We start from the raw sequence: 15,595 nt of genomic DNA, 5'->3' as shown, positions 1-15,595 counted from the left end.
TTTTTTTTAAAGTTTTTAATTTTTTTAATTTTTAAAGAAATTTATTGAAGTGTAGTTGCTTTTTTTTTTTTTTTTTTGGTGAAACTAATCAAAGTTGAGATTTGGAATTGCCAAACAACTTTCTGCAGCTTGCACATCATTTCATCCAGTACCAGTGACTGAATATCTTGATTACCCTTGTATTTTTCCCTACTCCTGTATCTAGAATTATAAATGAGAAACCACATAACTGAGTGTTAACTTGGAGAATGTAAACCTTATTCTAAAAGTAACTCAGAAACATAGATAAGATTTTAGAAAGGCTTGGAAGAGCATGTGATCAAGTCATCCAGATGAGGTTTTTATTTAAAATAAGACTGATTTCTCCTTCTAAAACAATTTTTTCTTCTCTGCATAATCTCTTCTAAATGATGGCTATCTTTTGAGTTGAATACCTATTTAGGGATTTTTGGTTGTTATTCTCACTGATATTTCTCATGGCTCAAAATAGACCAACTGAGAGAAGAAGGCTGTACTGTGTCAGGTTACAGAGTCTCAGGCAGAAATTGGATAAGGATAGAATAAAAGTATTTTGACAGAAGTGCCAAATTAAAACAATTTTTAAAATATGTATTTATAAAGCACATCTTAGTCTCCCAGCTGTAAGTACCTCTAGAAAGAGCCAGAAAACACATCAGTTGTACCGAAACCAGCTTTCTTCTGCTTATTGATTCAAACAGATGTGTGTATTTATACACACAATATATATCTCATACATACCTGGAAGCACTGTGTATCAGATATACCATGACAAGCTATAAAATCATAGATTTGTTTTCCCTTTCTTTTATGTTTTTACAAAAGTTCCAATGAAATGATCCTTGTCTAAATAGTTAAAACTTATAGCATTTGACTAAATAAATAACAAGAGTGTATTGAACAATTATGCTGTGCATAGCTGTATAGTAAGGTAGGTGCTTTATGCTTTAAATCTTATCAAGACCTTAATTCAATACCACATCCTGATTTTCAGCAATCTCACTCCCTTCTCATTGAGTAGTCCTGGCTAAATGAACAAATTTCTTTCACTATCTCTTTTCTTCACTTGAAAATGCCAATGTTTCAATCCCCTATGCTTCTGTCTGACAATAATGTATATCCCCATTTCCTTCCTATACTAACTTCTCCATCTAAGCATTTGTTCCCACTATCCATTTTTAATAAAGAGAAATTATTTCCAAACTTTCTACATTCACAATGCTGGCAGAATCTTAGTAAAATTTTCAGCGCATTCTGATGCCAAAAGAAAAACCTAAAAGTTCCAGTTAAGTAACTAAGTATAAAAACTAGTAATAAATAACTATATCCTATACCCCTCATCCAAGGTAAGGAACAGCGGCTGTGCTTTGCTGGAGCAGCCATGAAGAGATACCCCACACCAAGGTAAGAGAAACCCAAGTAAGATAGTAAGTGCTGCAAGAGGGCATCAGAGGGCACACACTCTGAAACCATACTCACAGAAAACTAGTCAATCTAATCACACTAGAACCACAGCCTTGTCTAACTCAATGAAACCAAGACATGCCTGCGGGGCAACCCAAGACGGGCGATTCACTGTGGAGAGGCCTGACAGAATGTGGTCACTGGAGAAGGGAATAGTAAGCCTCTTCAATATTCTTGCCTTGAGAACCCCATGAACAGTAGGAAAAGGCAAAATGATAGGATATCAAAAGAGGAACTCCCCAGGTCATTAGGTGCCCAATATGCTACTGGAGATGAGTGGAGAAATAACTCCAGAAAGAATGAAGGGATGGAGGCAAAGCGAAAACAATACCCAGTTGTGGATGTGACTGGTGATAGAAGCAAGATCTGATGCTGTTAAGAGCAATATGCCATAGGAACCTGCAATGTCAGGTCCATGAATCAAGGCAAATTGGAAGTGGTCTAACAAAAGATGGCAAGGGTGAACGTCGACATTTTAGCAATTAGCGAACTAAAATGGACTGGAATGGGTGAATTTAATTCAGATGACATTACATCTACTACTGTGGGCAGGAATCCCTCAGAAGAAATGGAGCAGTCATCATGGTCAACAAAAGAGTCCGAAATGCAGTACTTGGATGCAATCTCAAAAACGACAGAATGATCGCTGTTCATCTCCAAGGCAAACTTCTCAATATCACAGTTATCCAAGTCTATGCCCCAACCAGTTACACTGAAGAAACTGAAGTTGAACGGTTCTATGAAGACCTACAAGATCTTTTAGACTAACACCCAAAAAAGATGTCCTTTTCATTATAGGGGACTGGAATGCAAAAGTAGGAAGTCAAGAAACACCTGGAGTAACAGGCAAATTTGGCCTTGGAATATGGACTGAAACAGGGCAAAGACTAATATAGTTTTGCCAAGTAAATGCACTGGTCATAGCAAACACCCTCTTCCAACAACACACGAGAAGATTCTACACATGGACATCACCAGATGGTCAACACCAAAATCAGATTGATTATATTCTTTGCAGCCAAAGATGGAGAAGATCTATACAGCCAACAAAAACAAGACCAGGAGCTGACTGTGGCTCAGATCATGAACTACTTATTGACAAATTCAGACTTAAATTGAAGAAAGTAGGGAAAACCGCTAGACCATTGAGGTACGACCTAAATCAAATCTCATGATTATACAGTGGAAGTGAGAAATAGATTTAAGGGCCTAGATCTGGTAGATAGAGTGCCTGATGAACTATGGAAGGAGGTTCGTGCCATTGTACAGGAGACAGGGATCAAGACCATCCCCATGGAAAAGAAATGCAAAAAAGCAAAATGGCTGTCTGGGGAGGCCTTACAAATAGCTGTGTAAAGAAGACAGGTCAAAAGCAAAGGAGAAAAGGAAAGATATAAGCATCTGAATGCAGAGTTCCAAAGAAGAGCAAGAAGAGATAAGAAAGCTTTCTTCAGTGATCAATGCAAAGAAATAAAGGAAAACAACTGAATGGGAAAGACTAGAGATCTCTTCAAGAAAATTAGAGATAACAAGGAAACATTTCATGCAAAGATGGGCTCGATAAAGGACAGAAATGGTATGGACCTAACAGAAGCAGAAGATATTAAGAAGAGGTGGCAAGAACACATGGAAGAACTGTACAAAAAAGATCTTCACGACCCAGATAATCACGATGGTGTGATCACTCATCTAGAACCAGACATCCTGGAATGTGAAGTCAAGTGGGCCTTAGAAAGCATCACTACGAACAAAGCTAGTGGAGGAGATGGCATTCCCGTTGAGCTATTTCAAATCCTGAAAGATGATGCTGTGAAAGTGCTGCACTCAATATGCCAGCAAATTTGGAAAACTCAGCAGTGGCCACAGGACTGGAAAAGGTCAGTTTTCATTCCAATCCCAAAGAAAGGCAATGCAAAAGAATGCTCAAACTACTGCACAATTGCACTCATCTCACATGCTAGTAAAGTAATGCTCAAAATTCTCCAAGCCAGACTTCAGCAATATGTGAACCGGGAACTCCCTGATGTTCAAGCTGGTTTTAGAAAAAGCAGAGGAACCAGAGATCAAATTGCCAACATCTGCTGGATCATGGAAAAAGCAAGAGAGTTCCAGAGAAACATCTATTTCTGCTTTATTGACTATGCCAAAGCCTCTGACTGTGTGGAACACAATAAACTGTGGAAAATTCTGAGAGAGATGGGAATACCAGACCACCTAACCTGCCTCTTGAGAAATCTGTATGCAGATCAGGAAGCAGCAGTTAGAACTGAACATGGAACAACAGACTGGTTCCAAATAGGAAAAGGAGTACATCAAGGCTATATATTGTCACCCTGCTTGTTTAACTTCTATGCAGAGTACATCATGAGAAACACTGGACTGGAAGAAACACAAGCTGGAATCAAGATTGCCGGGAGAAAAACCAATAACCTCAGATATGCAGATGACACCACCCTTATGGCAGAAAGTGAAGAGGAGCTAAAAAGCCTCTTGATGAAAGTGAAAGAGGAGAGTGAAAATGTTGGCTTAAATCTCAACATTCAGAAAATGAAGATGATGGCATCTGGTCCCATCACATCATGGAAAATAGATGGGGAAACAGTAGAAACAGTGTCAGACTTCATTTTGGGGGGCTCCAAAATCACTGCAGATGGTGACTGCAGCCATGAAATTAAAAGATGCTTACTCCTTGGAAGAAAAGTTATGACCAACTTAGAGAGTATATTCAAAAGCAGAGACATTACTTTGCCAACTAAGGTCCATCTAGTCAAGGCTATGGTTTTTCCTGTGGTCCTGTATGGATGTGAGAATTGGACTGTGAAGAAGGCTGAGTGCCAAATAATTGATGCTTTTGAACTGTGGTGTTGGAGAAGACTCTTGAGGGTCCCTTGGACTTTAAGGAGATCCAACCAGTCCATTCTGAAGGAGATCAACCCTGGGATTTCTTTGAAAGGAATGATGCTAAAGCTGAAGCTCTAGTACTTTGGACACCTCATGCGAAGAGTTGATTCATTGGAAAAGACTCTGATGCTGGGAGATACTAGGGGCAGGAGGAGAAGGGGCCGACCCAGGATGAGATGGCTGGATGGCATCACGGAGTCGATGGACTTGAGTCTGAGTGAACTCCGGGAGATGGTGATGGACAGGGAGGCCTGGCGTGCTGCGATTCATGGGGTTGCAAAGAGTCGGACATGACTGAGCAACTGTACTGAACTGAACTGAGTCACTTTGTATCTGGTAAAAAATATACATAAATTAAAGAAAACGCATTTTTATTTTATGGCTTAAGCCACAGTCACTTATGTCAACTGAAAGGAAAAAGAAAAGCAGAACTTAGAAATTGAGAGCTCTGTTTTACTTGGCAGATATTCTGAAGATTTCAATACCAAGACACAGTATCTCAGGCAATGCTGAGTAACTGTTCTGAAGGGTCGAAGTGGAGAGCCAGGATATATAGGAATGTTTGTAACAAAGGTCAAGTAGTCAAAACATCAAAAGATTATTGTTAATTATAGAAACCCTGACATTTCCACTTAATGAAATTAGCACTTTTCTGTATACAGGAAGATGTAGGAGTCTGGGCTCATCTAAATCATTTTATTTTTGATATGCACCTCAGCTATACTATCTGGGGCCATTTTCTCATCCTGAGTCTTCAGGGTACACAATAGCTGCATCATTCCATTCCATTCTGGGTTCCCTCAGGGCTCACCACTGGGGCAGCTGTAACATGGTGGATTCGTATTTTTCATGAACACTTCCTACTGGGATAGATGTGCCTATTGGACAGTGCACAACTTCTCAAAACATAAAATCATACTGGATGTCACCACCCTCACACCCTGTTTCATAGTGATTCTCTCATTATACCTGCATTTTATGGCAGCAAATACTAACACAGCTTCACATCAGTAAGAGTATGGCACAGTCTAAACGAGGGCATAGCAATCCACTCCAGTACTCTTGCCTGGAGAATCCCATGGACAGAGGAGCCTGGCAGGCTACAGTACATAGGCTCACAAAGAGTAGGATATAACTTAGCATGCACATACACACATAGTCTAAAGTCTAAACTGCCTAATACCTTACCTAAGTAGTTGACATGGTACATTGTTGTTTTCAAATATTACTGTGTTTTCCTCAAAATTTTAAATTATCCCACCCAGAAATGGACATGACTGAAGCAACTTAGCATATATGCATACACCATGGATCCAGGTCACCATGGTGTTCCAGACATTTGAGCACTTAGTTCAGCAACCATGGTCAAGTATCAACTACAGAGCCAGAAAGTCTCAGCTCAAATCCAGCTCTGCCATCTTCTAGGTATGCACCTCAAGAAGCATCTAATCTTCGTTTGTGTGTGTGTGTGTGTGTGTGTGTGTGTGTGCGTGTGTGTATTTTCATTTGAAACGTTTACAATGTTCAAAATTTGAAAAGGAATATATCAAGACTGTATACCATCACCCTGCTTATTTAACTTATATGCGGAGAACATGTGAAATGTCAGACTAGATGAATCACAAGCTGAAATCAAGATTGTCAGGAGAAATATCAACAACCTCAGATACTTGAGATGATACCCATGGTATAAATCAAGGAGCAACAAAAAAGCCTCTTGATAAGGATAAAGAAGGAGAATGAAAAAGTTGGCTTCAAGCTCAACGTTCAAAAATCTAAGATCACAGCATCTGTTCCCATCACTTCATGGAAAATAGAAGAGGGAAAGTGGAAGCAGTGACAGACTATTTTCTTGGGCTCCAAAATCATTGTAGATGATAACTGCAGCCGTGAAATTAAAAGATGCTTGCTTCTTGGAAGGAAAGCTATGAAAAATCTAAACAGTGTATTAAAAGGTGGAGAAATCATTTTTTCAACAAAGGTCCATATACTCAAGGCTATGGTTTTTCAAGTAGTCACATATAATGTGACATATAAAATAGGTTGAGCACTGAAGAATTGATATTTTCAAATTCTGGTCCTGGAGAAGACTTTTGAGAGTTCCCTTCAACTACAAGGAACTCAAACCAGTCAATCCTAAAGAAAATCAACCCTGAATGTTCATCAGAAGGACTGATGCTGAAGTCTGAAGTTCCAACACTTTGGCCACCTGATGCAAAGAGCCACTCATTGGAAAAGACCCTGATACTGGGAAAGATTGAAGGCAAAAGGAGAAGGGTGTGGAAGTGGATAAGATGGTTAGATATCATCACTAAGTCAATGGAGATGAATTTAAGCAAATTCCAGGAGATACTGAAGGACAGGGGAGCCTGGTATGCTGCTGTCAATGGGGTCACAAAGAGTTGGACACTACTTAGCAACTGAACAACAACAACAAATAACTTTGTACTAATGTTTACAATAACAGTATTCATTTTGTAGATTTGTAGTGAAAATTAAGTAAACTTCTAAAAGCAATGCCTTTTAAACAAATCTATGCATAGAATATACATTGTCCAAATAAGTGTTACCTATTAAAATATTAGCAACGTCTTCATTTTCCAAAATCTTTAATCTGTCAATTAGATATTTTCCATAAAGCCTAATGCAGATTAAAGGCTCCTTCCAGTCTGAAAATAAGAAAGAAACATATTGAGAGAAGTTGTACAAATAGAAAACCATAAAATCTCCCCTGTCCATTAATCTAAGACTTTCCATCCTTGCTCAAGTGATCTCACATCTCTGTAGCTGTTGTCTCTAACTCCTGAACTGAAGGTTTCCCACTACAGGAAAGGTACAGTAACTAGATACTGTTCAACAGGTGAGTTTCTGTCCCCTTATGCTACCTGCCTCTATTGATAAGTACAAACCAGTTTGAGTTTTTGTCCAGAGCAAGTAAGCAAGTTCACACAGTGTATCCCAGGGGCAAACAGGAGACCAAAAGAACACAACTCTCATTTTGCATTATTTCCTTTCCTACATGCCTAATGGCAACACTTGATGTGCTTTTCAACTTGTTCTTACTTGGAAAGAAGGTTTACTCTTGAGCAAGAGATCTTAAAGTCCCTCAATGTATTCTTGCTCCTGAAAAATTAAGCAGGATGATGGAATTTGTGAGCAGAGGAAAATAGCTGGGTAATAGGATGTTGCCCTGTGAAATAAGATATCTGTGGAGTCATTTAGCTCTTAGTAAATACATGATAGAGAAGAGAATTAAAAGTTCATTCAAATAGAATTAAATATGAAAAATGAGAGGGCAAATGGGATCTTGTTTAAATACTCTGTATTCTCAGCTAGGTGAGATAAAGCCGCAGCCCCTCATCTTGACAATAACTTATTGCCTAGAAGAATTTTCATTACTGCTTTTTCACTGAGATAGCTTCATCAATAAAAAGCATAAAGGATAAGAACAATGTCAAAATATCATGACCCAAGAAGGAACCATCTCCTTTATTCTCAGTGAAAAACGTTCTTTAAAAGGATTTGCTTTAAGTTTAGTCAGAAAACTTATCTTATTTACAAAGTAAGTAAAGGGAAATCTCTCAGTCATGTCTGACACATTGAGACCCCATGGACTATACAGTCCATGGAATTCTCCAGGCTGGAGTATTGGAATGGGTAACCTTTCCCTTCTACAGGGGATCTTCCCAACCCAGGGATTGAACCCAAATCTGTCGTATTGTAGGCAGATTCTTTACCAGCTGAGCCTCATGGGAAGTGCATTTACAAAATAAGGAAAATACCATAACAGATTTGGTCTAAAAGTATCCAGCAAAGGACAGGGCAAGAAATTGCAATTCTATCAGCAGTGCTGAAGCCAAAATATTTTAGTGTTCTCTACACACAAACCAAAGTGGGCTTGGAGGCTCAATATTTTGGGTTTTATCCATAGTTCTGCTGCTTAGTCTTAGACCATGGACAAATTATTTAAGGTGCCCTGGACTCTGCTTCCTCATCTCTAGGGGATGGGCATCTTACCAGAAAGCAATTCATATTTCAGCTGAATAAAAGTCACAGAAACTGTCCTCAGAGAGACTCTTTTTCACTTCATCCTACTCTAGGGCCTCTCACACTCCTTCCAGTTGATTCCCAGAGGCCTCAGGACTGTCACACATTAGTTGATGCTCTTACCTATGAGAAGCAAGTACCATTTTCTTCTCTGCTTACAAAACTCACATCTTTTGTTGCTGTGAAAACACAGGGTCTGTTAGAGACTTTCCTGTCTCCCTTGAAGATGCTTGATGCTGCTGGATGTCCAGATTAGAGTCAATATCATTTTAGTGTTTCTAATTTTCTTTAGGACTCTTTCTGTGTGAAGCTCTAACTGGTCCCCCAGGCTATTATACTTTTAAGGTCTCAATCACTTTTTGTTTACAATGTTTTCATTCTGCTTATTTCATTGCACTAATTTGTGTATGTGACTCACTCCTCAACATTTATTGAGTGAATCAATTAATTAAAGAAGGTGTGCAAGTGAACAATGATGAGGCTTTTAAGACTGGAGAAAGCAGTGTAATAGAACGTGAGTTTTAACTTCCTTAGGATTTAAAGCTTTTCCTACCCAAGGCCCACATGACACAACTTCCAAGCAATCAATACAATTTCTTTCTTGGCTGGAAAATGCCATTATTGGTCCAAGTTAAACCTGTATAGAAATCAGAATTTTGGCAGTTGAATTTTTTTTAAAGATAATGTAAGAGGAAAGGAGTTGGTTTGTTACTCGACCCTTCCAGACCAAGGGAGAGCAACAGTAATAAGACAGCCAGAATCAGAGAGAGACAGACTGTCTTATTTTGGTCTTCATCCTCATGGCTTAGAATAAAGTGGAATAGAATAGAATGAGACACATAATATTATCTATTTATCATCTATCTACATATGTATGGAATGAATTAATGAATGAATGCATAGACCTCTGAACAGGTGGACACGGAGAGATGTTCTGAAAGTTAAAATGCATCACTGTCCTCTCCTTTATCCTGATAGAATAATTTAGTTCAGTTTCTTTTTTCTTTTAAACTATTCTAGGATATATAACATCAAGTTAAAATTTTGCCATTAACCTCTATGGCTCATCACTAATGGTCTAAACTTTATTTTCCTAATCCATGAAATGAACTATTGAGTTCCATGACATATGAATTTCCTAATGTTTATGAAATCTTAACTTTTTCTTTTTTATTAATATTAAGTAATAATGAGAAGAAATATTGTGATAAAATGTTATTAGTTGTAGCTTATTTTTATAGCTATCACATTAGTGTGACTTATCAAACATGCTTAACATCCTGGTCAGAAGCTTTTATTGTATTGCTTTAAATAAAGTCCAATCCTGAAAACTTTGATTCATTCTCCCTCCTTATAAGTTTGGCATCTCATTGCATATTAACTAATCTTCTGCCTTGTCTTACAAGATTTAATCAGGTTATTTTTTGAGAAATGTTTTGACATTTTTATCTTTTACAAAGGGTAGAATGTTTTAAGATGTATACATTCAAGAAACTCAGAGTTGCTATAATTTTATAAACTTCATACAGAAATAACACAAACAAGAACATGATCACTCAAATAACATTATAAGATATAAGCAAATACAATTTGACTGTTATGTAAATTGCATGAGAGACATAGGTACCTAGAAATGTGAACTTCAAGAAGCTAATAATTTGTTTTAAATACATTGTAGGTGCAGTAGTTTAATATCACCATAGAGTTCCTTTATATGTAAGACACTAAAGCAGATGTCAAGCTATTTTATTTTGAAGACATTTTATTTTATCTATGGAAGATAATATATTTAGGAATTATTATGAGATCAATAAAAAACAAGACAGCTGGCATATAAAATCTGATAGAGTCTTAATCACTGAAATCCAAAGCAAGTTTACGTCTACCTAGGTAACATTTCAGACACATTGGTCAACACATGTTACTTTCTATTTGGTAAGTGTATTTTTAGTCACTCAGTCATATATGACATTTGGGACCCAATGGACTGTAGCCTTCAAAGACAGGAATTCTGTCCTTGGAATTCTCCAGGCAAGAATATTGAAGTGGGTAGCCATTCCCTTCTCCAGGGGTCTCTTCCCAACCCAGGATGAACTACATACATCAGTTGGAGCCTTGTGTTCATTGTGAGCTAAGTGAAAAATCATTCCTTTCACAAATATTTATTTGTAGGTCCTAGTTAGAGTTCTAGGCTTTGAAACTGAGGCAGACACATTCTTTTGCTCTCACAGAGCTTGCATTTCAGTGAGGGGAGCAGGATATATATTTATATTTATCTATGATATATATATTTATATATAAATAATATATACAGGATAAATAAATATATATATATGTGTATATATATATATATATATAGTTGCTATGTTGCTAACTCGCTTCACTTGTGTCTGACTCCGTGCGACCCCATAGATGGCAGCCCATTAGGCTCCCCCATCCCTGAGATTCTTCAGGCAAGAACATTGGAGTGGGTTGCCATTTCCTTGTCCAATGCATGAAAGTGAAAAGTGAAAGTGAAGTCACTCAGTAGTGTCCGACTCTTAGCAACCCCATGGACTGCAACCCACCAGGCCACTCCGTCAATGGGATTTTCCAGGCAAGAGTACTGGAGTGAGGTGCCATTGCCTTCGTATATATACAGGGTAAATTTTAGGAAGCAAAGAAAAACATGAAGCATTTTAACCGGGTGATTTGATAGATAGTACAAATAATTATTTAAATGGGAGATCTTATAAGGTTTCAGTGATGCTGAACTGACAAGTGAAAAAAGAAAGGCAAATAGATAAAGATAGTATGGTCAGGTCTACAGGGATTCAGAGCCTTAAGAGCAAAGTAAAACACGTGACTTTCATTTTAAATCTGAAAAAATCTTGTGAGATGGGGAAAACATTTAACTAACTTCTCTTAATTCTTGAATTGTATGTCAGCCATTCCAGCACTGTTATATATCCTGATACCATTTGTACTTACTCTCCCTCCATTATGCTAGATTTTCCTTTTTAATCATATTTCTTTCTCCCTCTCCAAAGATTGAAACAGTGGCTCCAGATTTCTTTCCTTTTACATCAGGCAACATTTCAGCACAACCCTTTTATTCCCACTTTCAAAATTAGATAATCCATTCTATAATGCTTGATAATCTAAAAAGGGGATAATTCTTGTTCACATAACTATCAATTGAATCTGTCTTGAATTGGAAGTTCCTAGGCTAAGTTAAAGGCTTCCCTGGTGGCTCAGAGGCTAAAGTGTCGGCCTGAAATGCGGAAGACACGAGTTCAATCCCTGAGTTGGGAAGATCCCCTCATTGAAGACGTTAGTTGTGACCAAAATATCACTAATTTGTTTTTACAATTTTCTTTGTTAAATGTAAGGTATTTTATTCAAATTCAATAAAGCAAAGAAAGACATACCCTTTATGATCTCTTGGAATAAAGTAGCAAAAGAAAACTGAGTAAAAGGATTTTTCAAAATTAGCCAAACATAACTCAAAGTAGTCAAATAATTCAGCTTTTTTCCTAATATTTTTTGCTTTATTCCAGATGGTAATGGACGCCTTCTCCTCTACCTTTATTTAGAGAACATAGTGCTTATCATTTCATTCTAGTTTTAGTGGATGAATAAGCAAAGACTACACTCAAATAAGACTCTTAAAAATATTAGTATTTATTCCACACGCATCCCAGTAGAATTCAAGCTTTGAAGTTTACAAAATTTGGCTTTGCCTAATTAATGTTTATTTTTCTTCATCACTGATGTACAATGAAGAAGCAAAATAACATCTTTGAGGGCATTTTTACGGGAGTAAAAGTAATGCATTTTATTAAAATTCAACACACCAAGACAGACTTGTTTTGTTTTTCAATTGTTTAATCCCTTAACTACACACATCTTATTTGGAAATATATGAACATATAAGAACTTATGTTTACATAGCTTTATTGTCTGGATACGTCTGTCTCATACAAATATACAAAAATAGTATTATACCTCTCTTTAAACGGTGATTGCAGCCATGAAATTAAAAGATGCTTACTCCTTGGGAGGAAAGTTATGACCAACCTAGATAGCATATTCAAAAACAGAGACATTACTTTGCCAACAAAGGTCCATCTAGTCAAGGCTATGATTTTTCCAGTAGTCATGTATGGATGTGAGAGTTAGACTGTGAAGAAAGCTGGGCACTGAAGAATTGATGCTTTTGAACTGTGGTCTTGGAGAAGACTCTTGAGAGTCCCTTGGACTGCAAGGAGATCCAACCAGTCCATTCTAAAGGAGATCAGTCCTGGGTGTTCTTTGGAAGGAATGATGCTAAAGCTGAAACTCCAGTACTTTAGCCATCTCATGTGAAGAGGTGACTCATTGGAAAAGACTCTGATGTTGGGAGGGATTGGGGGCAGGAGGAGAAGGGGACAACAGAGAATGAGATGACTGGATGGCATCACCTACTCGATGGACATGAGTTTGAGTGAACTCCGGGAGTTGATGATGGACAGGGAGGCCTGACGTGCTGCAATTCATGGGGTCGCCAAGAGTTGGACATGACTGAGTGACTGAACTGAACGGAACTGAATTGAACACCTCTCATATAGATTGTTTATCATTCCACACTTTAGCTAGGCAATGGTGAATTTCTCATCTCTAGTCAACTTCTCTCTGTCTTTATTCTCCTCCATATTCCTTTCAGATAATTATCCACCAGACTTCCTGGCATGAGATTCAGCTATTTTGTTTTATGTATTTTTTTTTTTCCTTCATGGAACAGAAGGAAAATATTTCTTTCATGGATGAAAGCATACATTTTCTCCAAAGACATAAGAGTTTTTTCCAGAAAAGCAGCAATTATCTTCACTTTGTAAGAAATTACAAAGGACTCTATGAAGTGCCAAAATCGATGTGGAAACACTTAATACTTTAAGACATATTGGAGGATGAGAAGGAAGTCTGAAGACTTCTCAGAAACATCAACTAATGGTGTATGGAGCCCTTGACTTCATTCCTATTGACCTTGTGTATTAAAACACACACACACACACACACACAAATGACTGCTTGTTTGAAGAATGATCATAAAATTCTGTTAAATCTCTGTGACTTGAATTCTATACAAAGAGCAGGGAGTAGTCATAGACTTTTTGTTGACTATTGATTTAATCCTTCAACTGGTTGATTAAATCCTTCACTTGCTTAGCCTTTGCTAGTGCTCCTATGTCATTATAGAAGTTTTCTGGTCCTTGATGGCCTGCTGTGCAACTCGTCTTATCTATATGTCCTTAGGGTCCTAGGTTTATAAAATCAACAAATATAAGTCCTACAAGTTGACCACAGAGAATCATTTATAAATAGGCAATTTTTAAGGACAAAGTAGCCCCTTTACAGAATTGTTGTCCTCTATCGATGCTTAATCAAAGGGATTTAGGGTTATATCATATATAGTCTGCTTCCCAGGTGGCACTACCGGTAAAGAACCTGCCTGCCAAAGCAGCAGACTTGAGAGATATGGGTTCAATCCCTGGATCAGGAAGATTCCCTGGAGGAGGGCATGACAACCCACTCCAGTATTCTTGCCTGGACAATCCCATGGACAGAGGAGCCTGGTTGGCTACAGTCCATAGTGTCACACAGAGACAGTGATGCTTGAAGTGACTTAGCATGGCATGGCACACATACATAGGTTAATGGACTGTGTTCTTTATTTTTCATATGTATGGGGGATGTATAACCCTGGTGGTTTCCAGATATATATTCCACACTTCTCAGTGTCCCAGATTTCATAAACACACAGAAATGTCATGGACTTTAATATAGCCTTAGGTCTGGTTTGGTAGCTGGTAGCCATCTTAACCATTTTGACCTCATTGTTCTTATGCTTTCTAATGGTTTAAAATGAAGTACTTATTTTCAAATTGCTAAATCTTGAAGGATCTTTATATAACATCTACTTTATTAGTATTGATTGCCTTCTGACATCACCATGCTCTCACCTCGTGCCTAACATAGTTTCAACACTGTAAGATGGGACCCAGAGAGTGGGACACCACATTCTATGACAGAGTTTGGGTCAGAAATCAAAGCCATTTCACTTCTGATCTGGTTCCTCCTCCTCCTGCCTGGGAACTTAGCTGTCCCTGGTTTCCCTGCCTCAAAATCAACTTCCTGTAGCAGCTTTGACTGTGTCCCTTATGTTTTTTTCTTTCACCAACTAAGACTTTTTGATTCTTCCCCATGCCTTACTTCTTCCTCAGACCCTAGTTCTTTTCTTTAGCCTGCACCTGGTATGGCTTTAGAACAAGTGGGACTCAGAGGAAACTGACTGTAAAAGATTAAGTTATTCTTATTCCCTAGGAAAATCCCATGGGCGAAGGAGCCTGATGGACTGCAGTCCATGGGGTCGCTAAGAGTTGGACACGACTGAGTGACATCACTTTCACTTTTCACTTTCATGCATTGGAGAAGGAAATGGCAACCCACTCCAGTGTTCTTTTCTGGAGAATCCCAGGGACGGGGGAGCCTGGTGAGCTGCTGTCTCTGGGGTCGGACACAACTAAGTGACTTAGCAGTAGCAGCAGGGCTTCCCTGATGGCTCAGAGGGTAAAGCATCTGCCTGCAATGCAGGAGACCCAGGTTCAATCCCTGGTTTGGGACTACCCCTTGGAGAAGGAAACGGCAACCCACTCTAGTGTTCTTGCCTGGAGAATCCCATGGACGGAGGAGCCTGTTAGGCTACAGTCCATGGGGTCTAAGGGGCTATGACTTCACTTTCACTTATTACCCATAGAACAGTTAGTGGCCCCAACCCTAATACCTTCATTGAACCAATCATAATACTACCAATATTCAGTTTAGCTCATAATTTATTGCAAAAATACAACACGTTTTCTGATCCAAGTGCCTTGGTTCTTCTGATGCAAGGGTGTATTTAGAAAAAAAAAAAATTAAGAGAGTTTAGGATGATACCATTCTAATCATGTGTGCATATACATACATTTTGACCGGAATATTATACTGATCACCTACAGGCTTTACTTTAAAAAAAAGAAAATCATTCTGAATTGCAAGCAAAATGTTGATCTCTTCTTATATATCCACATTTTAGTACATTTCAGATTTAGGAAATTTAAAATAATAGCTGAAAATTCATTTTTATAGTGTTTGCCTTGTGACTCAG

The 15,595-nt window shown here is 38.2% G+C and overlaps 1 non-coding gene across 1 annotated transcript; it reads left to right on the top strand.

Annotated features, from left to right (window-relative positions):
* The first annotated feature begins 15,000 nt into the window (after positions 1–15,000).
* TRNAC-GCA (transfer RNA cysteine (anticodon GCA)) lies at positions 15,001–15,072 on the top strand. The gene has a single exon. It is a non-coding gene; the product is annotated as a tRNA-Cys (tRNA).
* Positions 15,073–15,595: the final 523 nt, after the last annotated feature.

This window comes from Budorcas taxicolor, chromosome 2 (assembly GCF_023091745.1).
Source record: "Budorcas taxicolor isolate Tak-1 chromosome 2, Takin1.1, whole genome shotgun sequence".
NCBI classification, from domain to species: Eukaryota; Metazoa; Chordata; class Mammalia; order Artiodactyla; family Bovidae; genus Budorcas; species Budorcas taxicolor.
This window is presented reverse-complemented; position numbering and strand designations above follow the sequence as displayed.